The sequence below is a fragment of the Sus scrofa genome, chromosome 1 (assembly GCF_054392235.1).
Source record: "Sus scrofa isolate SSC_HxYL_T2T_F1_AM1 chromosome 1, Sscrofa_HxYL_maternal_Yorkshire_Landrace_v2.0, whole genome shotgun sequence".
In the NCBI taxonomy this organism is placed as follows: domain Eukaryota; kingdom Metazoa; phylum Chordata; class Mammalia; order Artiodactyla; family Suidae; genus Sus; species Sus scrofa.
The window spans coordinates 84,304,906-84,322,023 of NC_139383.1; positions in this window are offsets into that span (position 1 = coordinate 84,304,906).

Here is a 17,118-nt window from a genome sequence, read left to right on the forward strand (position 1 = left end):
TCTAAGGGAACTCTCTTCCTCTCTTCTCTCCTTTCTCACCATCCTGCCACTCCCTCCACCTCCCGCCCTACCCCAATCTCTCATGAATCCCCTTCAAGCCCCAAGGAGACCTTAGTGCGCAAATCCTGTGGCATTTCTATTTCCCAGGGGACCCATCTGGGGACGGTTCTGTCAGGAAGAAGAAAAGATAGCCTAACTCCCTCTCCGGGGAATTCAGGGCAGAGAAAAGACAAAGGGTTAGATCATGTTTGGTTTTCTTTCATATTCTTTTACAGGACTGTAATAAAATTTTGTTAGGATTTTATTTATTTCAAAGTGTCCATGATTTTTGAAAAACCCTCTTGATAAAAACTCAAAACACATTTCATCCATTTAATTTTAATTTCAACTCTAATGCACTCAGAGGCTATTTTTCAACTGACCCTAGCTCAGGTAAAGTGAGCCAAAGTGCTAACTGGTGAGGCCATTAACTTTTTGCTAAGCAGATTAGCCATTAACAGTTTAAAAACAACCTGGGAGTTTCCGTTGTGGCTCCTCGGTTAGCAAACCCAACTAGCATCCATGAGGAAGCAGGTTCGACCCCTGGCCTTGCTCAGTGGGTTAAGGATGTGGCGTTGCTGTGATCTGTGGTGAAGGTCACAGACACGGCTTGGATCCAGCATTGCTGTGGCTGTGGTGTAGGCCAGGGGCTACAGTTCCAATTTGACCCCTAGCCTGGGAACCTCTATATGCCATGGTTGTAGCCCTAAAAGACAAAAAGATAAAAAATAAAATAAAAATAACCTGACTCTGAATTACTCTACTTCTGAGCAATCTGAGACCTTTTGAAGGACTGTTGAAGATTTTTTAAGTCAAATATCTGTTAAAAATAAATAAATAAATGGACACAGCTTTGAAAAATCCACCTTCTACAAAAATGCTGAGGATTCAACCCTTGTTCTTTATTTCTTCTATCAATATATGCATACCTCCATCATTTTTAAATTCAAGCTAATTTAAAGACTTTTTCTCTATTTAGTTTAGGCTGAATTTAATAACTATATGATTTTTGTTTTCCATTTTTTGTTTTTTTGTGGGTTTTTTTTTTGTTTTTAGGACTGCACCTGCAGCATATGCAGGTTCCCAGGCTAGGGGTCAAATCAGAGCTACAACTGCCAGCCTACGCCACAGCCTCAGCAACACAGGATCTGAGCCGTGTCTGTGACCTACACCACAGCTCACAACACTGGATCCTTAACCCACTGAGTGAGGCCAGAGATCGAACCCTCAACCTCATGGTTCCCAGTCAGATTCACTTTCACTGTACCATGATGGGAACTCCAATAACTATGTGACTTTTGATGTGTGCTTTCTGAGAAAATTATATAGAAGTTCTCTTTACCACTTTATGGGCAATTATCTCTTTGAGCCACTGTTAATGTTTATACACACAAAGATTCTGATTTTAGTTAGGAAACTGAGCCTAAAATTCTTTTTAGGATACAAAGGAAGAGAGAAAAGTCTACATGATAGAAGCACAAACTCACCCAAACTCTGTCATTCGTGAACTTTTTCACTGACATCATTTATTATGGATAGCAACAAAAACTGGTAAATTTAAACTCCAGACCTACATCCAATGGCCATCTGGGCCAATTTTATCCTTGCATCTCAAGCAAAACATAACCAAATAGAATTTGTCATATTTCTTTCCAAGCCTGCTTTCCAAGCCCTAGATTGTTATAAAAATCAAGGCACAATAGTAGAGAATCAGCAGTCCCTTCAGGGCAGAGGTTCAAAAATATAGAATATGGAAATTCTGAATTGGAAATTTACAGGGGTCTATAAAAGGTTAAGAATAAGAGACATATATCCTAATATAATCAGCCTAATAGTGACAACGATGGAGAGGAAATGGATGAATTAGCTTCTAGAAGTCTATTGCATGTCTGATTTTATCTTAAAATTTATGTTTTTATGTTCTTCTCATTGTACGTAATGATGTCCTATTACCAATACACTATGCAGTTTTATTTTTTTATACTAATTTTACCATATTGTTGGCAAAAAGCTAGTGGTTGGCAAGGAGATGAGTAGGGTTATTTGACCTTGAAAAGACTGGCATTCGTGATCTGGGACTCCTTACTGTGATGCTTTGTTAAACTAGTCTCTGTTCTCTTTAGAACAGCAATGAGTATTATTCTAGAGATTCAGTATTAATACATTTGTTTATTTTGTTGTTCAAGAAGATTTTACTTAATACCTATGGTATGCCAGGTACTATTCTGGGCAGAAGGGGTACACGGATGAAACTGTTCTTCCTCAAGGAGTTTACAAACCAAGAATTATGGTATAATGAGAAATTTCCTTTATGATGATATATGTAAAGTGTAGTCAGAACAGAGGAAAAGCTCCTATTTTCTCTGGATTTAGTCACAGAAGACTTCGCAGTGGCAAAGATAGTTACTTAGGTTTTCTGAGTACTCTAAAAGAGAAAACAGAATGGGCAAAGGGAATGGAAGTGTGACGTGTTCTGGACAAATAATTCAATATGGTGAGAGAGTAAGATGAAAGAAAGGAGGGAAGTAGGGAAGAAAGAAGAGAATGGGCAGGTTGTTAGCATGCAGATCATGAAGGTCCATAAATGAGAGGAGGCTGGAATTTGCCCTTTGGGAAATTTAAAGCCACTGAAGAATGTTGAGCTAACATGATCCCTAGAAAGACCTCTCTAGAAAAGTTGTCTAGGGTAGATTAAGGCTGTGCAGGAAAGTCCAGAGACATAGAGGACCTCCAGGGCTCCTGCAGTAGTTCAGAAAACAGTGAAGAGTTCCTGAATATGGACCTGGCAGCTCAGTAGGGATTTGGGAGGTATTTTGGCGGGAGACTCACAATACTGGGCTTTCACTGGAATAAGGGTAGAGGACATGAGAGGATGTAATATGACTCTCAACAATAAGGTCCTGATGACCAGTGTCAGCCATGCAATGGCTGCAGTAGCAGTAGCTTTGGAGATGCTTGGGAGAGCTTACCATATAAATGTACAAAAGATAGTTGGGTAGACATATCTGGAATTAAGAGGAAAAAAGGGCCCTGACTAGAGATAAAACATTGGGGGTTATTTGTCTTTTCATGGAGATCTAACAGTTAAACATTTACCAGCACTCAATGCATGTGATCCCTTCCTAGCCATGGACCCTGGTACAGTATGCATGGTTGATCCTAGGGGGGATTTTCCCTTTTGATGAAAGGGCTATACGAAGAGATCTCACTACTAACCTTTCTGCCTTTGGACTCTGTTGAGTGAGGAAGTGATACCTCAAGATGAAGGCCAACCTGATGAGGATGGCAATGTGGAAAGATGGAAAGGAGTTGTTAGATGCTTGATGACATCAGCTGCTGGCCCAACCCCGAAACTCCAGACTTCTTGTTATGTGAAGGTTTCTTTTTTTAGTTCTTCCTTTCTTTCTAGAGTCGCACCTGCGGTATGTGGAAGTTCCCAGGCTAGGGGTTGAATCAGAGCTACAGCTGCCCAACTACACCTCAGCTCATGGCAACGCCAGGGATCAAACCCGCATCCTTATGGATACTAGTCAGATTCATTTCCACTGAGCTGAGATGGGAACTCCATTATGTGAAGGTTTCTATTTCCTTGCTGTTTAAACCACTTTCATTTGAGTACTTGGATACTTACAGCAGAAATCATCCTAACTAAAAAGCCTCTTTCTGTGAGACGCAGTAGAAACAATTAAAATCAGATACAGAGCCATCTTATTTGGTGGGTAAAAGGGCAACAGACTGAGGGAGCTTTATTTTTGTGTGGTTTAAGACACTAGATGATGAGAGAGGAGATGACATTGAGGGTTGATGACCATTACAAAGGGAATGAAAGAGCATCTGTCCTGAGACATGTCTAAGACTGTCAAACAGTGTGTTTGGCATAGTCATGGCCAAAAATCAGAGACAACAGTGCTAATCTGCGTGGTTGTATAACTTTTTCTCTGTTGCCTTGGCTGAACAGGATGGAAGTATAGGTGGAGGAAGGGGATACACTAGATCAAGGGAGAGTCAGGATGAGGAAAAAATAAGGAGTGATTGAACTATTAGAGGGAGGCTACTAGGAGGATAAGAAATTGCGGTCAAAGAATGGGCTACTGGGATAGAAGAGTTCATGAGTGAGGAGATCCAAGCTGACTGTGTGTAGGGTGTGAAAGAGGCCTGTGTCTGGAGCATAGAGAACAGGGGAAGTGGTGTAAGAGAAAGATGGAGAGGTGGGGCTAAGTCATTTGTAGGGCCTTCATATAAAGAGTAGAGGTTTTCATCTATGTAGGCTAAGAAGCCATTGAAGGTATTAAGAAATGGAGCCAAAAAAAAAAAAAAAAAAAGGAGTTCCCGTAGTGGCGCAGCGGAAACAAATCCAACTAGGAACCATGAGGTTGCAGGTTCAATCCCTGGCCTTGCTCAGTGGATTAAGGATCCGGCGTTGCCGTGGGCTGTGGTGTAGGCCGGCGGCTGCAGCTCTAATTATACCCCTAGCCTGGGAACCTCCATATGCTGTGGGTGCAGCCCTAGAAAAACCAAAAAAAAAAAAAAAAGAAATGGCAATGACCTTGAAGACACTTTAGGCAATGATCTGGTGCTTTTTGAAAAGACCCCCTTTTGGAGGTTGTGTAGAGAATGAATCATAGGAGAGCAAGAAAGGATTCGGGACAACAGTTGGCTGTTGACTGAAGTAGTTTAGGCAAGAGATAGTGATGGCTTGGACCTAGAAGGTGATAGTGGAAGGAGGCAGAGACATAACTGGGAGGTAGAAGCAATAGTGCTTGTTGGTGGATTAGATTAGAGGGTAAGGAAAAGCAGGAAGACAAAGGAGATCTCTAAATTCCAGCCCTTCTGCAACATGACAGTGGTTCCATTCACTAAGAAGGGAATATCAGAGAAGAAACCAGATTTTTAATTAATTGATTAATTTTCTTTTTTGGCCACACCATGGCATATGGAGTTCCAAGGCCAGGGATCAGATCCAAGCCACAGTTGCAAAATTCTTCTTTTTTTTTTTTTTTTTTTTGTGAGGCTGGATCCTTAACCCACTGTGCTGGCTGGGGGATTGAACCTGTATCCCAGCGCTCCAGAGGTGCTGCTGATCCCATTGTGCCATGCAGGAACTCTAAGAAACCAGATTTAGTGAGGGTAGATGGGGGTACCAGGGTCTAGAGTGCCAGTTGGACTATATCACAAGGGTATGTCAAACAGATATCTGGATATTTAAATCTGGAGCTCAAGAAGGGATCAGAGACAAAACATAGTTTTAGAAACTGTATAGAGGTACCTCCCCATTATTCTTCCTTTCCCATTCCCATTGTGTGGCACTGATACTATTTAGAGGGAATTGACCCCTCACCTGGAATTTGACATGAATCTCCATCATCTTATCTGAAGAGATTCCTTCCTCTCCTATATCATGGTTATTGATCCCGGTAACTTAGATTTAAGCTACTCTGCATATGGCATTACCCAATGCAAAGGAATTGGATCAGAAGTATGTCTGTGAAAACTTTGAGTAAATGGGAGGGAGTCTTGTATTTGGGATCTTCTAAGAAAGAATGCTTCCTAAGAGCATTAGGAAAGCTACTAAAAATCAGCTTTATTTCTCATTTGGCATGGCATGATTTGTGAATGTACAATCTGGAAGCTCAGTAGCCATTCTGTCAACATGAGGGATATGGGCTTGAGTTTGAAACTAATAACATGGAAGGTAGGACAGCGACTTGGAAGAAACTGGGGTCCTGATGACACTACTGAAGCCCTAAAGACTATCTTGCTTCTGAACTTTTCAGTTATGTGAGCCAATAGCCCTCCCCCTCCTTTATTATTTAATACAGTTTGATTTGGGGTAGTTTGCAGTGTGAGTCCTAGCCAACCACTCTCAAGTCACTAGCGCATAAACAGTACTTAATCTCAGGGAGAAAATGGTGAAACAGAAGACAATCTCAAGGCATTCCATCACTAGAGGGTGGGCCAAGGAAGAGGAGCATAAAAGAGAAAAGAAATGGGCAGAAACCTGGAGAGTGTGGAGTCACTGGGGCGAGGGGGAGGAGTACTTGGATAAGGAGGGAGTGGTCACCTCTTTGAGAGCTCCCAGGAGTCTGGGTAACACGAGGGCAGGAGTATGGCAACATGAGGGTCGCCCCATGACCCTGTTAAGAGCAATCAAGGGAGGGGAGAAGGGGTCTGGGAGGGAAGACAGTGGGTGGACTCGCATGTCAAGAATTTTGCAAAGAGAAAACCGACTAGAATCCATGAGGATGCAGGTTCGATCCCTGCCCTTGCTCAGTGGGTTAAGGATCTGGTGTTGCCATGAGCTGTGGTGTAGGTCGCAGACACAGCTTGCATCCCACGTTGCTGTGGTTGTGGTGTAGGCTTTGGTTTTTTAACTTTTATTTTATACTGGAGTGTAGTTGATTTACAATATTACATTAGTTTCAGGTGTACAGCAAAGTGATTCAGTTATACAAGCATACATATCTATTCTTTTTCAGATTCTTTTCTCATACATGCTATAGAATATTGAATAGAGTTCCCTGTGCTATATGGCAGGTCCCTGCTGATACTGTTTTATATACAGTAGCGTGTATGTGTTAATCCCAAACCCCTAATGTATTCCCCCTCTCCTGTCCCCTTTGGTAATCATAAGTTTCTTTTCTATGTCTGTGAGTCTGTTTCTATTCTGTAAATATGTTCATTTGTATCTTCTTTTTTTTTTTTTTTATTATTTTCCCACTGTACAGCAAGGGGGTCAGGTCATCCTTAGATGTATACATTGCAGTTACAGTTTTTTTCCCCCACCCTTTCTTCTGTTGCGACATGAGTATCTAGACATAGTTCTCAATGCTATTCAGCAGGATCTCCTTATATGTATCTTCTTTTTTAAGATTGGGAGAGTTTGTTTTAATCACACTTGTCATTTGCTTTTTGAGAACAGAACATAGGAGCATGTCCATATCTTGATGGAAGGACTGAGGATAATGAATAGAGGGTGCAGGAAAGGAGAGCAGGGGCAGAAGTGTTCTTGGGAAAGGTAAGAGAGATGGTGCCAGAGGATAAAAGGAGATGCTTCACAGGGGCAGGGATGCTTATTCCCTTGTCAAAGGAGAGAACAAAGAATGTGAAGGGGTGAAAGAAGCTTTGTGGATTTGTGCTGAGTTGGAAGCATCTATTCTGTTTTCTCAGTTGACTGTGAGCGAACATCACTTGCCAAGATGTAGGGAAAGTGTGGGATCAAAAGTGGTCATGACTTCTGGGCAGGACAGAAATTTTCTTTATAATAGGCTCCTGGAAAATGACCTTTTACATTCATGACATTGCAAAACTCTTTTTTTTTTTTTTTTTTTTTTAATGGTCACACCCATGGCATATGGAAGTTCCCAGGCTAGGGACTGAATCCAAGCCACAGCTGTGGCAACACTGGCTTCTTAACCCACTCTTTTGGGCTAGGGATCAAACCTGTGCCTCTGCAGTGACTGTGAGCCACTACAGTCAGATTCTTAACCCACTGGGAACTCCATGAAATTACAAAAATCTTCCTCGTGAATTTTTGTCTATCAGATTCTAAAAAAGATACTTTATATTTTTTAAAGTTTTGCTACTTGTAAATGGGTGCTAGAAAGGGTAATGGGGGTGGGGTTTGTTTGTTTTTTTACTGTCAGTTTCAGGCTTAGGCAATCGATTCAGATCCTCTTAAAACTGGTTTTTGTACAAGGGAAATATAAAACTTTCTACCTGAAATATTCTTAAGCCAATGACGTATAGTATTTTCTCTCCAACAGGGGAACAGCTATTGGCCTATTATTTCACATCTGGGGTCTTCATTGACAAAAGTCCTGGCCATTTTCAATACTGCTTCTTTCTTTAGATTTCCTCTACTTCTTCAGTACTATTAAAAGTTGGGAAAATAGAACACTTAAAATCAAAGCTATAACTAGAAAATACATTCTTCATAGGGAGTCCCTGTCATAGCTCAGGAGTAACGAACCCGACTAGGATCCATGAGGGTGCAGGCTTGATCCCTTGCTCAGTGGATTAAGGATCTGGTGTCGCCCTGAGCTGTGGTGTAGGTTACAGATGTGGCTCAGATCTGGCATTGCTGTGGCTGTGGTATAGGCTGGCAGCTGCAGCTCCTATTCGACCCCTAGCCTGGGAACCTCCATATGCCACAGGCGCAGCCCTAAAAAGACAATATATATTCATAGCCTAGCAAAAAATAAATTAAATATCATACTCCATTTCTCTGGACAGTTTTATAACTAGCATCATGTTGAAAAAGTGCTTGATGTTTCAAGGTGATTCACCATGACTTCTAGTTATAAATTCTTATTACATCTTAATTATAGATTTTAGCTAAGAAAATAATTTATGTTAATTAGCTTATTATAAAGACCATGTGGAAGAGGAGAGTGTGGGTTATTCTGTAAACACTCTTCTGGGTTTGTTCTCATTTTATGCAGTACCAAATAACTTATTTTGCATGAAGCCACTCAAGAAACTTGAAACACATCTTCTTTTGCATGTGACCTCTCTACTGGCATATTTCTAAAGAGCCTGCATGTCTATCATATTCACCTAGGGAACTGGCTTCAAATCCTGATGACATGTAGCAGAGAATAAGAGCTAGTTTCATTCAGGCAAAGTCAAATCCAGGTCAATCCCATTGTCTATGAACCCAAACAGCTTGGGGAGATGAAAATACAAACCTTGTGAGTTATGTTGTTCAAAACACATGCTGAGGAAAGGGTAAAAGCACACATTTAAAAACCTGGCTTGGAGTTCCCGTCGTGGCACAGTGGTTAACGAATCCGCCTAGGAACCATGAGGTTGAGGGTTCGATCCCTGCCCTTGCTCAGTGGGTCAGGGTTCCAGCGTTGCCATGAGCTGTGGTGTAGGTTGCAGACGCTGCTCGGATCCTGCGTTGTTGTGGCTTCGGTGTAGGCTGGCAGCTGCAGCTCCGATTCGACCCCCTAGCCCGGGAACCTCCATATGCGGCGGGAGCGGCCCAAGAAATGGCAAAAAGACAAAAAATAAAATTAAAAAATAAATAAATAAATAAATAAAAACCTGGCTAGTTCCAGGTTTTTGGAAAGGGAATCAGTTAAAACCATTTTTGTGTGTGTGTGTGTGTGTGTGTGTGTGTGTGTGTGTGTGTGTGTCTTTTTAGGGCCAAACCCACACCATATGGAAGTTCCCAGGCTAAGGGATGAGTGGGAGTTACAACTGCCGGCCTACATCACAGCCACAGCAATGCCAGATCCGAGTCACATCCACAACTTATACCACAGCTCATGGCAATGCTGGATCCTTAACCCACTGAGTGAGGCCAGGGATCAAACCCGCATCCTCATGGATCCTAGTCGAGTTTGTTACTGCTGAGCCATAATGGGAAGTCCTTAAAACCATCTTAAAGATGCTTTGTTAATACAGAAGATTTCACTCATGGTCTTTCTAGCTATCTATCAATCTACAACAATTTGGATTTAAAATGAGTTTTAACTTAAGATACACAACTGTGGAGTGTCTGCTGTGCCGTAGTGGGTTAAGAATCTGACTGCAGTGGCTTGGGTCACTGCAGAGGGGCAGGTTCAATCCTTGGCCTAGAGCAGTGGGTTAAAGGATCCAGCATTGCTGCAGCTGCAGCATAGGATAAAGTTGTGGCTCAGATTCAATCCCTGGCCTGGGAACTTCCGTATGCTGTGGGTGCGGCCATAAAAGTAAAAAAAAAAGGCGGTAAAACAAACAAACAAAAAACCACAATTACCCAACTGCACATGGTGTGTGTGTGTTGAAAGTTCCTTTAAGGAAGGGACTTGAGTGAATGGTAGGGGGCATGACAGGTGAGAGAGGGCAATAGCTGTGATCACATTATAAAGCTGACCTTGAAATTGGTTCTCTCATTACCCTGAATAGGTCAGCACCCTCAGGTCATGATTATAAAGGTATTTCTTACAGAAGTCAAACTGAGTGATCCTTCCTCAGATCTCAGAAATGTCACATGTGGATTTATTGGGATGAAATTGTTATTGGGATTTTCAGTAAAAATCTGACATGCTTTCAGGTTGCAGCCAGGAGAGCGACGTCTGGGATCAGTAATTTAGTCAATCAGTTTAGCCAATTGGTAATGACCATACCTATTGTTTTATTTTTCCTTAATTGGGGCAAGTTAGCTGTGCCCCCTCCCCAGTTCAAAAGTAGAGGAGGTGAGGGCAAGAAGTAGCAAAAGAAAACAAAGCCTCAATCATTAACCTTGGACCTCTGCCTTTTCTTTTCAATCCTCTTCCTTGCCTCAGTAAGAGAATGCTTGCTTGCTCACTGGGATTTTGAAGCATTTCACCAGCTTTGGTGCAGGTTCAGATATAGCCCAGAGTCAGGCAGTTATTTAGACCACACTGTTTGCTTTTCATCATGTCATCTGGACCTATCTGCAGACACGCTGGTGAGACCAAGGGGATGTGTACATAGTTCTGTCGGGAGAAATGAGCCTTGCCCCGTGAAGACAGCAGGGCCTCACGTGGCCTGAGCTAACTTCCCTCTCATGGGGCTCCATCTCATTAATGGCTTGAAGACAAGCAAACCCTGCTCCCTTCCAAGAAAAGCCAGGCATGTTTCAATTTGCTCTTGGAAGTGCTCATCAATCAGAATTTGTAGGCAGAAAATAATGGAAGATTTAATGTTCTTCGTCTTTTAAAAATATCTAGGCATAGTGAGCTACAGCAGTAAACATTCAGATCATCACACTGTTTCCTTTGTTTGCTGTTTTTCTCATGTTGAAAGAAAACCACAAGCTACAGGGATAACAAATTTGGGATGAAAGCCAAGATCTGTCTATGGTCTCAAGCTGCGTGGTGCTGCAGTTCTGACTTCTTCCTCTGTCATAGGGAATACGGGGTGCCCCAAGCCCGGAGTGACTTTCAAGTTCTGCATCTCAATGTGGGGTCTTTTCAAAGTATGTTCTGTACAGAAACAGCATCACTAAACATTCCCTGTAGGAGAATTACATATTTTCTACTACTTAGCTTAGATTCAGCGATGTGACTTGCTTCAGCCAATGAAATGTGTGCCACTTCCAGCAAAGTCTTAAGACCATCACAAGGTTCTACCATTTTCCTTTTATTTCCTCCATGAGACCAGCAATGGCTCAAATGGGAGTTGCCCTTTTAGCCTAAAGAGTGAAGAAGAAAAGCACTACAGCCACCGAGAGGCTGTCATGTAAAGTGAAAGAGAAATACAGCATTGTTGTTATAAACTGCTGAGGTTTTGTTTGGTGCAGCATTACTCAGCTCATCCTCACTGGTACACTGTCAGGACAAAGGGGGCTCTTTGTAGCAAATGAATTTTGAAAATGCTACCTATATAATCCCACTTAAAAAATAATAATGTCCATTGGCATTTTAAAAGATATAAAAAAATTCCTGCAGGAAACAAACTGACTTACAACTGTGACTAGCATTTTCCCAGTAATCTTGATTAAATAATTTTTTTAATGTAATACTTAATAACTTTTCACCAAACGCACATTTTTAAAGACCTGCCCTAATGCATTTTTTTCTGTTACTAAAAGGAAAGGTTGATTCATGAAGCTGGTGGTTCTTGTGAACTTCTGCAAACTATTCATTACTAGCTTTACTCCTTTGTTCATTCATTCATTCATGAAACTATATATCAGGTACTACAGTTAGTGCTGGAGATACTAAAGTCTCCCACTGCTATCTTGTGGGTATGCAGGAAATACCACTGCTATCTTGTGGGTATGCAAGTCAATTTCATTTCCAACTGCATGGCTAAGCTTTGACACAGTACCAGATTCTGAGTAGGGTCACTGCTAGTCAATTCTCACATGGCCACTGTCCAGTCCCATATGATGGCTTTGGGACTGGGGATCTGAGATGTCCTGTTAGTTTCATGCCAAGCCTAGAGCATGTGAGCATCTTTTCAGGGCTCCCCATGATCCTGTGTTCTCGGCCACATCACCCAGCCACTCCCTCCAGGGCCTTAATGGTGCTGCCAAGAATAGTGTTCAGCTTCTTGCTCTGGGACTACAGGAGGCAGAATTCTACAATGGACTCCATGATTCCTGGTCCTGGGGTTATTAGGAATATATCTTTGCTTAGTTACCCAACAAACAACAATCTAGGTACTGCTCTGTAGGGATTTTGTTGGTCTAACTGAAATTCCACGTCAGTTGACCTTAAATTAGGGAGAACATTCATGTGGGTCTGACCTAATTGCAAAAGCCCTTTAAGAGCAGAGCATTTTTTTCCTGCTGGTTGCAGAAGAGGAAGTCAAGGATGCAAAGCATGGTAGAGATTCAACACACCATCACTGGCTTGAAGACAGAATGGAGAACGGCCCTGACTGGCAGCCAGCAAAGAAGCATGGGCCTCAGCCCCACAACCGCCAAGACACTGAGCTCTGACAACCCAAGTGAGCTGGGAAGTGGATTTCTCCCAGCCTGGCAGACATTCTGATTTCAGCCTCATGATACTCTGAGCAGAGACCAAGGCACACCGTCCTGGACCTATAGAGCCGGCAACTGTACACTGCAGGGCAGGCTGACTCTATAGAACTATCAGCAGTGTTTTAATCTGCCAGGGTTGTGCTGATGGGTGATGCCGCAATAAAAACCCAGCACAGGTGCTATGGTCCTTGACCTCTCTCCCCCTCCTCTCCTCTGGCCTGGGTCACTGCTTCCAGTTCGGAGGGGAAATCAGAGTGAGCCTGGGAAACCTTATTTCTTCAAGATGTTCTCTCGGAAACTTCTTCCTTTCACTTCTTTCAAAGCCTGGATGTGTTTCCTCTTTTTTTTTTTTTTTTTTTTTTTTGTCTTTGCTAGGGCTACATCTGCAGCATATTGGAGGTTCCCAGGCTAGGGGTCTAATTGGAGCTGTGGCCGCTGGCCTACTCCAGAGCCACATCAATGCGGGATCTGAGCTGCGTCTTCGACCTACACTACAGCTCACAACAACGTGGGATCCTCAACCCACTGAGCAAGGCCAGGGATCGAACCCACAACCTCATGGTTCCTAGTCAGATTCGTTAACCACTGAGCCACGACGGGAACTCCCCCTCTTCTTTTTTTTCTTTTTTTTAATGGCTGCAGCCACGGCATATGTGAATTCCCGGGCCAGGGATTGAATCTGAGCCTCTGCTGGGACCTACACCATAGCTGTAGCAATGCCAGATCCTTAAGAACCCACTGTTCTGGGCCAGGGATGGAACCTGCACCTCCTCAGGGACCCGAGTTGCTGCAGTCAGATTCTTAACCCACTGCACCATCCCTGGATGTGTTCTCTTTTTCTTTTTTTTTTTTTTTCTGTTTAGGGCCACACCTGCAGCATATGGTGGTTCCCAGGCTAGGGGTCAAATCAGAGCTACAGCTGCTGGCCTATATCACAGTCACAGCAACCAGGATCTGAGCCACCTCTGCAACCTACACCACAGTTCACAGCAATACCTGATCCTTAACCCACTGAGCAAGGCCATGGATCAAACCTGCGTCCCCATGGATACCAGTCGGATTCATTTCCGCTGAGCCACAACAGGAACTCCTTGGATGTGTTTTCTTAAAGGAACTTCAAGAAAGCAAAATCCAGAGAGGCTTGCAGGTTACGTCTCCCCTTTGCCATTCTCCAAACATGCTCAGAGCTACCACCTGCTACCCCGAGACAACAGGCTGGAGCCTGCCACCCCGTTGGAAGTAGGGAAAGGAAAAGAGCAGGGAGGGGAAAATACTCTATGAACTACTATCTTCACACACCATCCTGCCCTAAAGCTTCACAGCCCTGAGGATTTAGACACAGCAGAGGAAATTTTTCCAGCAGGGACATCAGAGGAGCATCTGACCAAGAGACGTCTGGCTTTATAAGCACAGCCGCTGGGCCTTTCTCTTCCCGCCTTCCTCAGGGGGTGCAGGATGATATGCCACATCAGCCTGTGGGAAACAGAAAGGAAAGCTATGCCCCAGTCCCTGGCCAGCAGGCTTGGCACCTCCAGGGAGTACCGCCCTGAAGGTGGCAGCATATGGCAATGAAGGATATTTAGAGGAAATCCTGGGCTCCCAGGCAAAGGGGGACATCATCTAGTGACCTTTCTTGGTATCAGGCTCTGGTGGGCCAGATCTTGGTAATGTCATAAACGCACATGTCTCTCTGGGGTCCAAAGAGGGGCTGACTGCAGGCCCTGGAAACTGGGCTAGGGGTAGGGTAAAACTTCTCAGAATCACAGGGGAGGCAGCCTTCATGTTTCTTTCCCCAGCACAGTCTCTAGATAGAAGAGGCAAAGAGCCTGAGCATTTTCCAGGCATTCAGAGCCTGGCAGGCAGTGTGCCATATGTTTTCCATTCATTGTATAGTTTAGTCCTCATAACAAATCTACGAGGTCAGGTAATCCCTGCTTTAAATATGAGGCAGATGAGGAGTTCTGCTGTGGTGCAACAGGATTGGAAGCATCTCTGGAGCACTAGGACTCAGGTTCCATCCTTGGCCTGGCACAGTGGGTTAAGGATCTGGTGTTACCACAGCTATGGGGTAGGTTGCAACTGTGGCTTAGATCTGATCCCTGGCCTGAGAACTCCACTGGCTGTGGGGCAGCCAAAAAAAAAAAAAAAAAAAAAAAAAAGATGAGGCAGATGAACCACAAAGACGTTAAAATAACCTGCTCAGTTCACATACTTCGTTTTTTTTCTTTTTGTTTTTATGGCTGTACCTGCGGCATATGGGGGTTCCTGGGCTAGGAGTCAAATCAGAGCTGTAGAAGGAGTCACCACACAGCAATGAAAGATCTGAGTCATATATGGGAACCTATACCACAGCTTCCTTAACCTACTGAGTGAGGCCACGGATCGAACCTGCATCCTCATGGACACTAGGTCAGGTTCTTAACCTGCTGAGCCACAAAAGGAACTCCCCTCATACTTCCTAAGTGGTGGAATCAATCCGACAAGAAAGCTCGGAGGTGGGGTGGTCAGGGTTCAGCCCAACAGATCCTGGCTATTACTGTTCTGGTCCCTCACTATCTACATGGTCTTCCTGTCGCGAGGGGGTTACCCGCATGAGATCATCTGCAGGTTGATGGTGGGAAGGAAAGCCAGGCTCAAAGGGAATGCAAATGGGCAACTGGGTGAATCTGTTTAGATTACTTGGCAAAGAATCCAAACTGGGTGGGGAATTATGATTACTTTGATCTTGGTGGCTATGGGATAACCTAAACTCATTTCCCTGGTCCTTCAAAGATGGTTATTTCTGTTTGCACTCAATTTGGTGGCCTGAGAGCCCCCACTCCAGCTCACCACTGTTTTAGGTCTTTAACACATGGATGGGAAGAATTACTCATTCCCTCTTTTTGGTTCCATAGCATCTGATTCCAATTGCTTCTATAATATTTACCACATTGTGTTAACTGAGTTGTCAACAAACATTCCACTAGACCACCATTAATATTTAGTCTTGTTTCCTCAAGACCAAAGTTAAGTCTGGCACATAGTGGGACTTCAGTAGTTGAGAAGAAAAACAGAGAAACCTTTGCCACAGAGATATAAGGGTTTGGTTTTAAAATCTGTTCTTACACTGACCAGGGTCTAATCAGATCCCAAAGCAGAAACATCTTTGACTTGTCCCCTGGTGCTTGAGCTGAAGGATAAATGATGCCACTGTGTTGAGACAGGATGTCCCAGAGAAGGTCAAGGATATGGTCATGCAAGCTGGGTCTAAGGTAATACCTGGGGCCCAGGTGAGTTGTGGGTCTGACCTGCAGATAAGTACAGTTCATTTAAAGGGGGCCCCACCAGTGAAGACATCAACTGAAATTCTCCATTGCTGGTGTTCCAATTGGGGTTCCAAAGGAATCCCTGAGGACACCATTACCCAGGAAAATTACTGCCCTTAAAACCTCTATTCCTTTCCTACAAACAAAAGTTCAGGACTCAATGGCTTCACAGGTGAATTCTACCAAACATATAAAGAAGAACATATATCTATCTTCTTAAACTTTTCCAAAAGGTTGAAGACAAAGGAACACTCCTAAAGACATTCTATGAAGCCACCATCACCCTAATACCAAAACCAGATAAAAGATATAATTACTATGAAAAAAGAAAATTATAGGCCAATATCTTTGATGAATATAGATGCAAAAATTTTCAACAAAATTTTAGCAAACCAAATCCAATAATACATAAAAAAGATCATACACCACGATCAAGTGGGATTCATTCCAAACTCACAAGGATGGTTCAACATATGCAAATCAATCAACATTATACACCACATTAACAAAGGAAAAGCAAAAACCACATGGCCATCTCAATAGAGCCCGAAAAAAATAATTTGAAAAAATTCAATATCCATTCAGGATAAAAACTCTTACCAAAGTGGGTATAGAGGGAACATAACTCAACTTAATAAAAGTCATTTGTGACCAACCCTCAGGCAGTATGATACTCAATGGAGAAAAGCTGAAAGCCTTCCCACTAAAATCTGGAACAAGACATGGATGCCCAGTGTGAACTGAAGTTTGGCACTTGCTATCAGCCTCTACTTTAGCTGCCAACCTGCATCACCCCCTGAGTGAAGCTGAGGGTAGAGACCAGGAATGAGGTACTCTGTGCTCTGGGAAAACTGGAAGAACAGGTCTTCAGATAGTTAAGATATTTTTTAGGAGAAGATTTTATGAGCCCAATTCTTGCATCTCCCCATATCTAGAAAAACACTAAAATCCTTCAAAGATGACTGATGTCTGTGACTAGAGGCAACCTTCTGTGAAATGTGTGCATGGCTGCAATGCACCTCACCCTTCACCTTCTGACTTACATCTTTGCGGGGAGCCGAGAAAATGCAGGGACTCAAAAAAGGACCTTGCCTGATGGCAGAAAAACCTGAAGGCAGGTTCTTAAACAAGAAAGGGAGCTCACCTGAATGGTACAGGCTGAAGGTGGGCTTTTGGTCAGGAAAAAAGCTCACCTGAACGGTGCATGCTGAAGGTGGGCCTCTGGTCAGGATAAAAGCCTGCCTGCATGGTACAAGCTGAGGGCAGGCCTCAGGTTACACAGCTCTCACTTTGATGTTGATGGGGAAGAATTGAGGCTTTCCTGGGAAAACA